The following is a 13,022-nucleotide window of genomic DNA, read 5'->3' on the forward strand; positions in this document are numbered from 1 at the left end:
AAGTATTGGCTGGGTTAGATGCAGATAAAAATGATTTTGAATTTGCAACCTGGTGGAGGTTAGTATAGATGAACTAATAGAACAAGTCCCACACACTGCTACAAGCCCAAGCCCAAATATTTTTTCAGAGCTAGATGCAGATAAAAATTATTTTGAATTTGCAACCTGGTGGAGGTTAGTATAAATGGACTAATAGAACAAGTCCCACACACTGCTACAAGCCGAAGCCCAAATATCTTTTCAGAGCTAGATGCAGATAAAAATTATTTTGAATTTGCAACCTGGTGGAGGTTAGTATAGATGGACTAATAGAACAAGTCCCACACACTGCTACAAGCCGAAGCCCAAATATCTTTTCAGAGCTAGATGCAGATAAAAATTATTTTGAATTTGCAACCTGGTGGAGGTTAGTATAGATGGACTAATAGAACAAGTCCCACACACTGCTACAAGCCCAAGTCCAAATATTTTTTCACAGCTAGATGCAGATAAAAATTATTTTGAATTTGCAACCTGGTGGAGGTTAGTATAGATGGACTAATAGAATGATGCTATGCCCAAAAGGTTTTACTTCACTAGGTGCAGTAAAAAAAATTGTATTCTATACACAGGTGGTGTAGCTTGCAACACAGATAGGCTACTCGACTGACTAACACACACTGCAAGAGGCCCAAAAGGATTTGCTTTGCTAGATTTAGCCAAATGCTGTGAAAAAAACTTGCACAGCACTGGCACAGACCTGCCTGGCAAAAAGTGATAGGAACTGATGTAACCTAGCCCTCAAAAGGACTGCAATTACAATTAGTCTTTACTTCCAACCTCTCTATTTAAGAGCACAGACCTGCCTGATAAAAGTGATAGGAACTGAAGTAACCTAGCCCTCAAAAGGAGTGCAATTACAATTAGTCTTTACTCCCAACCTATCTATTTAAGAGCACAGACCTGCCTGATAAAAGTCGTAGGAAATGATGTAACCTAGTCCTCAAAAGGACTGCAATCACAACTATTCCCTACTCCCAAGCTATCTGTAGATTTGTGTGAAAATTGGCTTGAAATTAACACTGAAAGTATAGCGCACACAGCAACAGTGGTGCCGTCTAACAGGCAGCTGCAGCAGTGAGAAAATGGTGGCGACGGGGAAAATGGCTGGGTCATATAGGGCAAAGACATGTGACATACACTGCCAATGACACATGCCCTTGCTTGTGTGAAAAAAAGCAGTTTGCTCCGTGTGTGCCCTGCTGATAGGCTGACAGATTGCACCTCCCCACTGTAAATGCGGGAAAGAGAAAAAAAAAAAGGAGATCTTCATTATTTATGCAGAGATCCATCCCCTGCCCCTCCCCCCGCCCCTCTGTACACTCAAACTGCGTATTAACATTTATTTTCAGCATTACTGAGAAAAAATGATTTTGGTGCACGAACAGTTATCGAACATAACCTCGAACAGCCGAATTTTTTTCAAATTGTTCGTGTTCGCCGAACGGCTCGTACACCGCCCAAAACAGCTCGAATTTGAGATTGGCGAACAGTTTGAGTTGAACACCGCTCATCTCTAACTGTGGATCACCAGCTCCTGCTCACTAAGCTTTGCTCTATTGGCCTCAAGGACACTGTTCTATCCTGGTTCTCCTCTTACCTCTCTGACCGCTCCATCACTGTGGCTTTTGCCGACTCCTCTTCCTCTCCCCTTCCCCTTATTGTCGAGGTCCCTCAAGGATCAGTCCTAGGCCCCCTTCTTTTCTCCTTATACACTGCTCCTATTGGACAAACAATCAGCAGATTCGGTTTTCAGTACCATCTCTATGCTGATGACACCCAATTATATACCTCTTCTCCAGACATCATCCCTGCATTATTACAAAATACCAATGATTGTCTTTCCGCTGTCTCTAACACTATGTCCTCCTCCTATCTAAAATTGAATCTGTCAAAAACTGAACTACTCATATTTCCTCCTTCCACTAAGCTACCTGTGCCCGATATTGCCATTCCCGTTTGTGGCTCCACCATTACTCCCCAGCAACAAGCCCGCTGTCTTGGGGTCATACTCGATTCAGATCTTTCCTTCATTTCTCACACCTCAAAAACATCTCTAGAATAAGAAATTTTCTTACCTTTGACACGGCAAAAACTCTTACTGTCACTCTGATTCATTCTCGTTTGGACTATTGCAACTCTTTACTAATCGGGCTCCCTCTTTCTAAACTTTCCCCTCTCCAATCCATCCTGAATGCAGCAGCCAGGATCATATTCCTCTGTAAAAACCGATACACCGATGCCCCTTCCGTGTGCCAGTCATTGCACTGGTTGTCCATGCAATACAGAGTTCAATGTAAACTTATCACTCTTACCCACAAAGCTCTCCACGATTCAGCACCACTCTACATCTCCTCCCTCATCTCAATCTACCACCCTTCCCATGCCCTCCATTCTGCTAATGACTTCAAACTAAAGTCCTCCTTAATCTGAACCTCCCAATCCCGTCTCCAAGATTTCTCACGTGCTGTGCCAATTCTTTGGAATGCACTACCCAGGACAATTCGATTAATTCCCAATACCCACAGCTTTAAGCATGCCCTAAAAACTCATTTCTTTAGACTGGCCTATAGCCTTAACACACTTGTCTAACTGTCCCAGTTTGGCCCATATCAAAATTTTCTTCAAAATCATGTTCATACCATCCATGCACTGATTAGCCTCTGTATGTACTGTACACCAGTTCATGTAGTGCTACAGTACAGACCAAAAGTTTGGACACACCTTCTCATTTTAAGATTTTTCTGCATTTTCATGACTATGAAAATTGTACATTCACACTGAAGGCATCAAAACTATGAATTAACACATGTGGAATTATATACTTAACAAAAAAGTGTGAAACAACTGAAAATTTGTCTTATATTCTAGGTTCTTCAAAGTAGCCACCTTTTGCTTTGATGACTGCTTTGCACACTCTTGGCATTCTCTTGATGAGCTTCAAGAGGTAGTCACCGGAAATGGTCTTCCAACAATCTTGAGGAGTTCCCAGAGATGCTTAGCACTTGTTGGCCCTTTTGCCTTCACTCTGCAGTCCAGCTCACCCCAAACCATCTCAATTGAGTTCAGGTCTGGTGACTGTGGAGGCCAGGTCATCTGACGTAACACCCCATCACTCTCCTTCTTGGTCAAATAGCCATTACACAGCCTGGAGGTGTGTTTGGGGTCATTGTCCTGTTGAAAAATAAATGATGGTCCAATTAAACACAAACCGGATGGAATAGCATGCCGCTGCAAGATGCTGTGGTAGCCATGCTGGTTCAGTATGCCTTCAATTTTGAATAAATCCCCAAAAGTGTCAACAGCAAAACATCCCCACACCATCACACCTCCTCCTTCATGCTTCACGGTGGGAACCAGGCATGTAGAGTCCATCCGTTCACCTTTTCTGCGTCGCACAAAGACACGGTGGTTGGAACCAAAGATCTCAAATTTGGACTCATCAGACCAAAGCACAGATTTCCACTGGTCTAATGTCCATTTCTTGTGTTCTTTAGCCCAAACAAGTGTCTTCTGCTTGTTGCCTGTCCTTAGCAGTGGTTTCCTAGCAGCTATTTTACCATGAAGGCCTGCTGCACAAAGTCTCCTCTTAACTGTTGTTGAAGAGATGTGTCTTCTGCTAGAACTCTGTGTGCCATTGACCTGGTCTCTAATCTGAGCTTCTGTTAACCTGTGATTTCTGAGGCTGGTGACTCGGATAAATTTATCCTCAGAAGCAGATGTGACTTTTGCTCTTCCTTTCCTCGGGCGGTCCTCATGTGAGCCAGTTTCTTTGTAGCGCTTGATTGTTTTTCCAACCTCACTTGGGGACACTTTCAAAGTTTTCGCAATTTTTCACACTGACTGACCATCATTTCTTAAAGTAATGATGGCCACTCGTTTTTCTTTACTTAGAATTTGTATTATGGCAAGAAAAAAGCATCTAACAGTCTATTCAGTAGGACTATCAGCTGTGTATCCACCAGACTTCTGCACAACACAACTGATGGTCCCAATCCCATTTAGAAGGCAAGAAATCCCACTTATTAAACCTGACAGGGCACACCTGTGAAGTGAAAACCATTTCCGGTGACTACCTCTTGAAGCTGATCAAGAGAATGCCAAAAGTGTGCAAAGCAGTTGTGGTGCCCCTGAGGGTTCGGTCGCCACAGAAGTACTGCATCTCACCCAGAGGTGTGGTATCTCACTGTCAGGTAAGGAAGGAGTACAGCTCAGAACCCTAACACCTGCATCCAACACATACCCGCAGTGGGGGTAGGGCGAGATTGCTCCTAAGGGAGAGCACAGTCCCGGGTCCCTAGCTGTTGGGAGGAGCTATGTAGTGGGTGTGGGTGGAGGAAGTAGCTTAGGGGAGCACATGAGAGGAAGGTATAAATAGAGAAGCCATCTTGTTAGATCAGTTCAGTCTGAGGAGAGAGAGAGAACAGTCTACCGTGAGAGGAGTGGAGCAGGGCTCTGCTGGAGCTCTGCTTAGGCAGAGGGCCTGAGGAGAGGCCCAGGACTGAAGAAAGAGGAGAGGGAGCAGGAAGGGCTCCAGGAATGGAAGAAGGGACCCCAGGGGTACGAGCAGTGCTGGAGGCCACCCGTACGCCCGAATCTACCAGGAGGTGGAGGGGTCAGGCCACACAAAGGGGACCGGTCCCTCAACTATCAGAGGACTTTATGACTCAACTAGAAACCGGAGGCTGCAGTATTTCAAGTCCTGCAGCCAACAGTCCATATCAGTCTCACCAAGAAGGTAGCTATAGAGGACCCAGGGGACGGAACAGTCGTCGCCCGACAAGGCCCGCAGGTACCGGATTGGGACACCTGGTATGAGGTGCAGGGAGATGGCCAGAGAGAGGACACAGAAGGGGGTCCCGCTAAGTACTCTGAAGGTATCTGAGGGTAGACTGAACCCCTCCCTGAGTAAGCGCAGCACGACATGGGAGGTTGTAGTCCGGAACCTGTAACCTGAGGAACTTAAGAACTGTGAGTAAACTTGGAAGACTGCACCCCAATGTCTCTGTGATTATTGCCTGCGCCATCAACCCCTGCACTACAACACCCAGCACAACCTACTACATCTACACTGCTCTGGAGCTAAGCTCTACCTGTGGAGAGCTGAACCAACCCTGCTGCCGTAATACCAGCTCCAGAGGTTCTGCACAGCAGCGGCGGCTCCTATAGCCGCATACCACAGGTGGCGTCACGAACTTTGTACATAATTCCCCTGTAAATATTCCCCTATTGAATGACCGCCCTGGGTCACGGACCGGGTCACCGCCACTGTGACATATCCCCGAGCGACGACCGGCCCGGCACCGAGTACCCCACGGCCAAGGAGGCGCGTCAAAGTCATCAAAGCAAAAGGTGGCTACTTTGAAGAACCTAGAATATAAGACATATTTTCAGTTGTTTCACACTTTTTTGTTAAGTATATAATTCCACATGGGTTAATTCATAGTTTTGATGCCTTCAGTGTGAATGTACTATTTTCATAGTCATGAAAATACAGAAAAATCTTTAAATGAGAAGGTGTGTTCAAACTTTTGGTCTGTACTGTATGTACTTACCCTATTTAGCATATTATGGCTGTATTATACAATATTTGTACATTTTACCTGTTGTGTCCCCCCCTATTTCCTCATAGACTGTAAGCTTGCGAGCAGGGCCCTCACTCCTTTTAATATCTGAGTTATGCTTATTTGGTAATGTCTTTTTGTCCGTTCAAGCCCCCCCCTCTAAAATTGTAAAGTGCTGAGGAATATGTTGGCGCTAAAAAAATAAAAATTATTATTATATATTATTACTACTTAATGGGATAAGTTCAGGCTTGGACTAACCCACAGGAGAACAGGAGAATCCTCCGGTGGGCCCCTGAGCAGGAGTGGGCCACCACCCTCTTAAATGAGCAGTAATTGGCACTATATACTTGATTCACTATGTACAGACAAAGGCAGCATCTTATTGATTTACCAGTCTAGCCAGTTCATTGTAATATAAGTTTGTGATTAAGGATAATGTCATATTAGTATGTAGCTGAAAAGTGGGGCCCTGGAGTTGGTTACTGGTGGGCCCTTGGCACCACAGTCTGACACTGGATGAGTTGCTAAGTTGCTGTACTATGAACAATTGCAAAATGCAGAAATACATAATTCTCTCCATATACATAGAGAGAGAGAGATTGATTTTATTTTTCATTAGTGGCATTTTCTACCACTACAAAGAGCACCCAAAATCCCAACTCCCATATCGACATCAGAATTCATCTTGATTTTATGTGTGAGTTCTTTCTTCGCTATGTTGAAACTTTCAGTTGAATGACAGCTCTTTTAAAATGTTTATTTTTCAGATCATTGGAGAGTGATAGAGAATGGACTTGGATCATTACAAAACATGAAGATTCTTGTGTATGCAAAAGTAGAGCAAGTGATAGCTGACACAGATGGAGTTTCCTACAGTGCATTCAGCAGTAAAACTGGAAATAACATCAGGATGTATTCCTTCTAACGTGATTTTCTGATTGAAAACACAAAGGTCACACCGAGGCCAACATCAGTGCAACACTTTTGGTGCTGCCGTCTGCAAAGCCTTGTTTCAAGGACAAAGAGGACACAATCTCCAGATTCTGAACTTTTACAAGTGCACATTTGTCAATTAATTCACAATAAAAAATAATGAAGTGCACAAACGATACCATATAAATTCTTTTATATAATGAAAGATGAATGCATATTATACATGCATAAAATGGATATGTCTGTTCAGATTAATATGTATCATATCAATGATGAATATGAGCAATTTAAGCAATTAAATCTGTTAATCAGGATATATTATTATGAAATGCAAATATTTCTGAACAGAGTGAAACACTAATTAAACACATCGGGTCCTGAATATTATCTAGAATAATGAGATGTTCATTCATGGCAAAGATGGTTTATACCTGAAGGAAGAACAGATTTCACAAACAAAACAATAATGGCCCATTTATTAATCGGTTTATGGTAGTTTTCGTCTTATGCTGAGACCCAAAAAGTCTCAAACTACACAATGTGTAAAAAAAATTTAACTCTTCTCAGCAATCGCATATAATGAACATTACTGAGCAAAGTAGTAGAGGTTATCAGATAGTTCCTTATCAATTTGAAACGATTTATCAAAAGTAAAGCCAGGATATAGTGCAAATTTTGATGTAAAATTATGCCTAAAGGCATAAACAAAATGTAATAGACAATTCTTATGCAAAGCCCCCCAAAAATAAAGTTGAAATCATTTTGCAAAATATATTAATTAGCACATGGTATTATGTACATTTTGCACATTTTAGACTTTCTAAAGATCAGGAAAATTAAATCTACATCTGCTATAATAGATTTGAACCAAAATTTTGGTTATTATTTGGCTTTTCTGTTTGTCTTAAATTTGTAAGCAAAACTCTAAAACAAACACTTTTATCGGTACTAATAAAACTGACAAGTGCCAAGAAAAGTCATAAATTTTCATGCATAAAAAAGAAAGCAAGACTGTGTTGTAAATAGCAAAAAAAAAGGATGCAAGACTCAGTACTTTTGACCTAAGTATAAAAGTGTTTTCTACTGCTATTTCTAGTATAATTTCTTAATTTTGCTGCAATTATAAATATCAAGAAATAGCCGCGAGCTCTCCAGAAATAGCTTCAATAGGAAAAGGGGTTTGTTAGGCCAAATGTATGACATTTCACACTCCCTTCCCATGTCTACAGTAAGTGTCTGGCTTTGTATGAACTGACAAACATTTCAACTATAGACAGTTATTTAACTTACATTTCATTGAATTTGCTTCATTCCGGTGTACAAAACTGTTGTGTAATGTGTTTTAGACACTTTTTGCAGCTCACTTGACAACTGGATGTGAAAAGAAGATGTGGTTTAAAAAGTGTCAACATGGTGCAAAATACTGGTGTAACCTAAGTTAGTCAAGAGGTAGTATAAAGTTAGACAAAAGTGTTTTAAAGGGAATCTGTCAGCAGAATTTCACCCCCTAAACTATTTATATGCGCATGTAGATTTTTTCAAATTCAAGTCTAGCAAAACCTATACATGGCCTGTCAGGAAAATATTAATATCAGGGAAATGTCTTCCATATCTGCCTGACATAGATGTTCACCCCCCCCCCTCCCCTTCTGCTCAGCACAAAAGCCCCAATTAGCACACGCCTGGGAAATAGCTTATGCAAATGTATTTCCTCTTAACACAGACCTGAGATAGATTGACACCTTCTCCCAGGCCAGAGTTTGGAGGAAAGAGGAAATGGTTCGCTAAGTTCAAAGGCACTCACAACAATTCCCGGCCACCAGCCATAGCCAGATCGACTCCGATATGAACTATGAAATATTATGAGTTCCATACGTCCGACAGTAACGGGACCCATATGTGTAGTGACCAAATCAGCCCAGGAATGTATAAGTAGTTTTCCAGGGCTGTAGCCAAAATCAGGGAGCTGTAGCGCAAAAACACCAGAATGGCAGACTACAGCTATGTGATGTATGATATCTAAATAAAGATAAAATCATAAGGGAAAAAATGGCATAGTTTGCACGCTTCTTCGATCAACGAGCGATGAGTTATCGCAGAAGTCTGCGTTTTTAATAAAAATGTACAGGCTGGAGACCGGCCCACATGATGTCACCACAAGGGGCGTGTGGCCAGATCTCCCCTTAGGTATAAGAGAATCCATGGAGAAGACAGGAGCACTCATTGCCAGGAGGGAATAAGAATTATAAACAACGGGTCCTGTTCAATAACAGCATACTCCAACCGGGGAGCCCCTCCTCCACCTATATTGAATCGTCTCAGCGATCGTATAGTGTAAGTAAAGTTATCTTCTTTCCTCCTGTTTATTTTATGTAACTGCGTATGTATTTTAATGTCTCCTTTGTACCATCCTTGTATATATTTTTCCTAAACATTGCCTCCCTTTTGGATTAAATATAAAATGTAACAGTCCTGTTTCTTTTGTTCTGTAATCGTTCCCGTCCCCGAAGCCATATACGCTACCAAAAGCAGGCGCCTGGCCAGGCCTGTATTATATTTTAAACTCAGCCGGTGGTGGCAGAGAGTATTAATAATTGGGCTATTGTGAAGCTGACAGTGACCGTACGGAGGGCGTTAAACACGGATTCCAGGCTGTGGAACCCAGCGTGTTGTGCCATACGCTCATTGGTCGCTTACCGATACCTACGTAGAGAGTAGTATGGATCGCGTGCTCGCGACTCCGGACGAAATACTGACAGCGTGACGGCACGGTGAGATATTGCGTGATCTCCCCGGTGTTGTCCCTCTGTGTGTGTTGGAAATTCCTGACATGGCCAATCAGTTCCTCCATTGCTGAGAAATCCATATTTGAATTGATGTACAAATGAGATTGCATATTTGTCCCTCCAGCTCTATTCCTCGCTGTAACGTCTGCCTGAGGCCACAGGCTCAGAAGACTGTCTCAGACAAACTTGGCACAAGGCACTCTGTTGGCAGGCTCCAGATAAATCACAATACTCTTTAACCCCTGTACAGGGATCTGGTATTACCATGTGGAATGCTACCTTGGAAGGGCTTCCGTTCAGAGCTAGGAATAGTCGCCAAGCAGGGTCAGAGCCGAGAGGTCACGTCAAAGACAAAATCTGGATTTGTAAGAATAGTCAGAAATAAGCCTGGGTCAAATAGGAATACACTAAACAAAACAGGAGCAGAAGACGCACAGGGAAACACTAAGCTATATCTGGCAGCTTCCAGCAGCACACACACCCATGCTGCCAGAATGGACAGCATTACAACCTTCGTGGCTGGACAGAGCCGCCATTCAGAGTTTCTGGTTCTGACATTTCAATCACCAGCGCTGCCCTCAGAGTGAATACGACGGTGCCTGGCGACAGAGGAAGAAGTCGCAAAAGCAGGTTCTGGTGGATATGTGACCCTTGCCCAGCGCCACTGTCCATAAAAATAAGGCAATATAATATATTGATAATGCACATCTTAATATCAAAATTAAATGCCATGAAGAAAAATTCATGAAGTTATGAAATTCACAGGATCAATAGACATTATTCAGGATTGACTATGGGCACCATGTAAGAAGTAGATTAGAAAAACTCCAGCACCTTCTCCGTATCCATCACAAGAGATGTAAAGTTAAAACGTCCATTTTATTAGTTCTATTAAAAAAGCGCAATATGTAAGGCAGACCTTACGCGTTTCGAACCAAACAGGGGTTCTTAATCATAGGTTACATTGCTATGGTTAAAAGACATATATATACATATGGACTGAAAACAGAAGAGAAAATAGGGTGGAGACAACAAAGAACAGGAAGTTCATTAGTGAATCAGAATCCTTCTGAGGATAATTGCTCAGTAATATGCATAAATTAAACTTATGTGCATGATATGCTGGCAAATTAAGTACACCATTAGAAAAAAGTATCAAAAAATGTACATTAGATCATTGCGAAAATTGAGACCATTGGGAATGCAAGAGTTAAGTTTAAGAATCCATGAGGCTTCTCTGGCTAAGAGAAGCTTGCCTCTATCTCCTCCACATATTTGTCTTTGCACCTTATCTATACCAATAACCCTAAGGCTGTGTGCCCACGATGCGTTTTTTAAGCGTTTCCGCAGCGGCAATTCCGCTGCAGAAATGTTTAAAAAACGCATGGTAGAAGGCCTGCCATGTTCCCCAATGACAATCCGCATGTGCTATGCACATGCTGCGGAAATTTCTGCTCCGGATTATCATTGCGGAAAAAAACGCAGTACTACCAATTATTTTGCGAAGTGCTGCGTTTTCGCCGCCATTGACTTCCATTGGAACTCATGGATTCAGCATTACTGCATCTGTACATGCGGAATCCATGCGTTTCAATGTGCGGATGGTACCCGGGTCTGGAGGACAGGAGACTCTCCTCCGGACCCGGGTACCATAGAACCTGTAAAAAAAATAATAAAATAAAAAATAAATATTATACTTACCTTCTGATGGCCCGCGGTGCGCTTGTCTTCGCTTGCCGGCAGATCGCAGTGGACTGAAGGACCTGCGCTGACGTCATTTAGTCATGTGACGACAGGTCCTTCAGTGTAGTGTACCGCGAGCTGCCGGCAAACCAGGACGTATCGACTAAAGACTCCGGGGGCCATCAGAAGGTAAGTATGATATTTATTTTTTATTTTTTACCATTCTTTCGATCACACTATATAAATCCATGCCGTTTGCCATGTGCCCACAATGCAGAAATGCTCCGGATTTTTTCCTGAGCGTTTCTGCATCTCCCTGGCAGGAAAAACGCATGTACAATCCGCATGTACAATCCGCATGCGTTTTTTCTGCCAGGGAGATGCAGAAACACTCAGGAAAAAACCTGGAGCATTTCTGCATTGTGGGCACATAGCCTAAGTGTGGAAAGATCACCACATTGAAAATGTGGCCGACCGCGACCAATCAGCGAGATGGGCAGCAAATTTAAACGCCGCAGTGCTGACTGGTCACGGTGGCCAGCCGTGACCAATCAGCGAGATGGACGGCAAATTTAAAAGCCGCTCTGCTGATTGGTCGCGGTGGCCGGCCGCGACCAATCAGCGAGATGGGCGGCAAATTTAAATGCCGCTCTGCTGATTAATCGCGGCCGGCCACCGCCGGCCACCGCCGTGTCAAGGGAGAACCGGGGAGCGGCGCTGCGGGTCGGGATACTTCTGCTGCGAGCGCCCGCTCATGTCCCGGGTTCTCGCAGCGGAAGTATCCGCACAGGCAGCGCCACTGACATCCATGCGGCTAGGGTGTCAAGGGAGGACCGGGGAGCGGCGCTGACATCCAATTGGTCGCGGCCGCTATTTAAATGTGCCGCACAAATCGGTGATTGGTCGCGGTCTTGGCCCACGACCAATCACTGATCTTGCCGCAAAAGTTAAACACTACTCCAGCCGCGACCAATCAGCGAGATTGGCGCCAAATTTAAACAACACTGTGCTGATTGGTCGAGGCTGCCGGCCGCGACGAATCAGCGATTTTGGCGCCAAATTTAAACCCCGCTCTGCTAATTGGTCGCGGATGCCGGCCGCGACTAATCAGCATTATTGGCGCCAAATTTAAACACCGCTCTGCTGATTGGTCGCGGCCGGCAACCGCGACCAATCAGCAGTATTGGCGCCAAATTTAAACCCCGCTCTGCTGATTGGTCGCGGTTGCCGGCCGAGATCAATCAGCAGTATTGGCGCCAAATTTAAACACCGCTCTGCTGATTAGTCGCGGTCGTCGTCCGCGACCAATCAGCAATATTGGCGCAAAATTTAAACACCGCTCTGCTAATTGGTCGCGGTCGCCGTCCGCGACCAATCAGCAGTATTGGCGCCAAATTTAAACCCCACTCTGCTGATTGGTCGCGGTTGGCAACCGCGACTAAACAACATTATTGGCACCAAATTTAATTCCCGCTCTGCTGATTGGTCGCGGTTGCCGGCCGCGACCAATCAGCAGTATTGGCACCAAATTTAAACCCCGCTCTGCTGATTGGTCACGGTTGCCGGTCGACATCAATCAGAAGTATTGGCGCCAAATTTAAACACCGCTCTGCTGATTAGTCGCAGTCGCCGTCCGCGACCAATCAGCAGTATTGGCGCCAAATTTAAACCCCGCTCTGCTGATTGGTCGTGGCCGGCGATTGCGACCAATCAGCATTATTGGCGCCAAATTTAAACCCCTCTCTGCTGATTGGTCGCGACCGCCGGCCGGCACCAATCAGCGATTTTGGAACCAAATTTAAACCCCGCTCTGCTGATTGGTCGCGGTTGCCGGCCCCGACTAATCAGCATTGTTGGCGCCAAATTGCCGGCCGCGACTAATCGACAGAAGTATTGCCGCAAAATTTAAACAACGCTCTGCTGAATGGTCGCGGCCGTGACCAATCACCATTATTGCCGCAAAATTTAAACCCCACTCCGCTTATTGGTCATGTTCGCTGGCCGCGACCAATCA

The sequence above is a fragment of the Phyllobates terribilis genome, unplaced genomic scaffold (genome assembly GCF_046119375.1).
Source record: "Phyllobates terribilis strain yellow unplaced genomic scaffold, ASM4611937v1 Scaffold_3__8_contigs__length_932513732, whole genome shotgun sequence".
Classification (NCBI taxonomy): Eukaryota; Metazoa; Chordata; class Amphibia; order Anura; family Dendrobatidae; genus Phyllobates; species Phyllobates terribilis.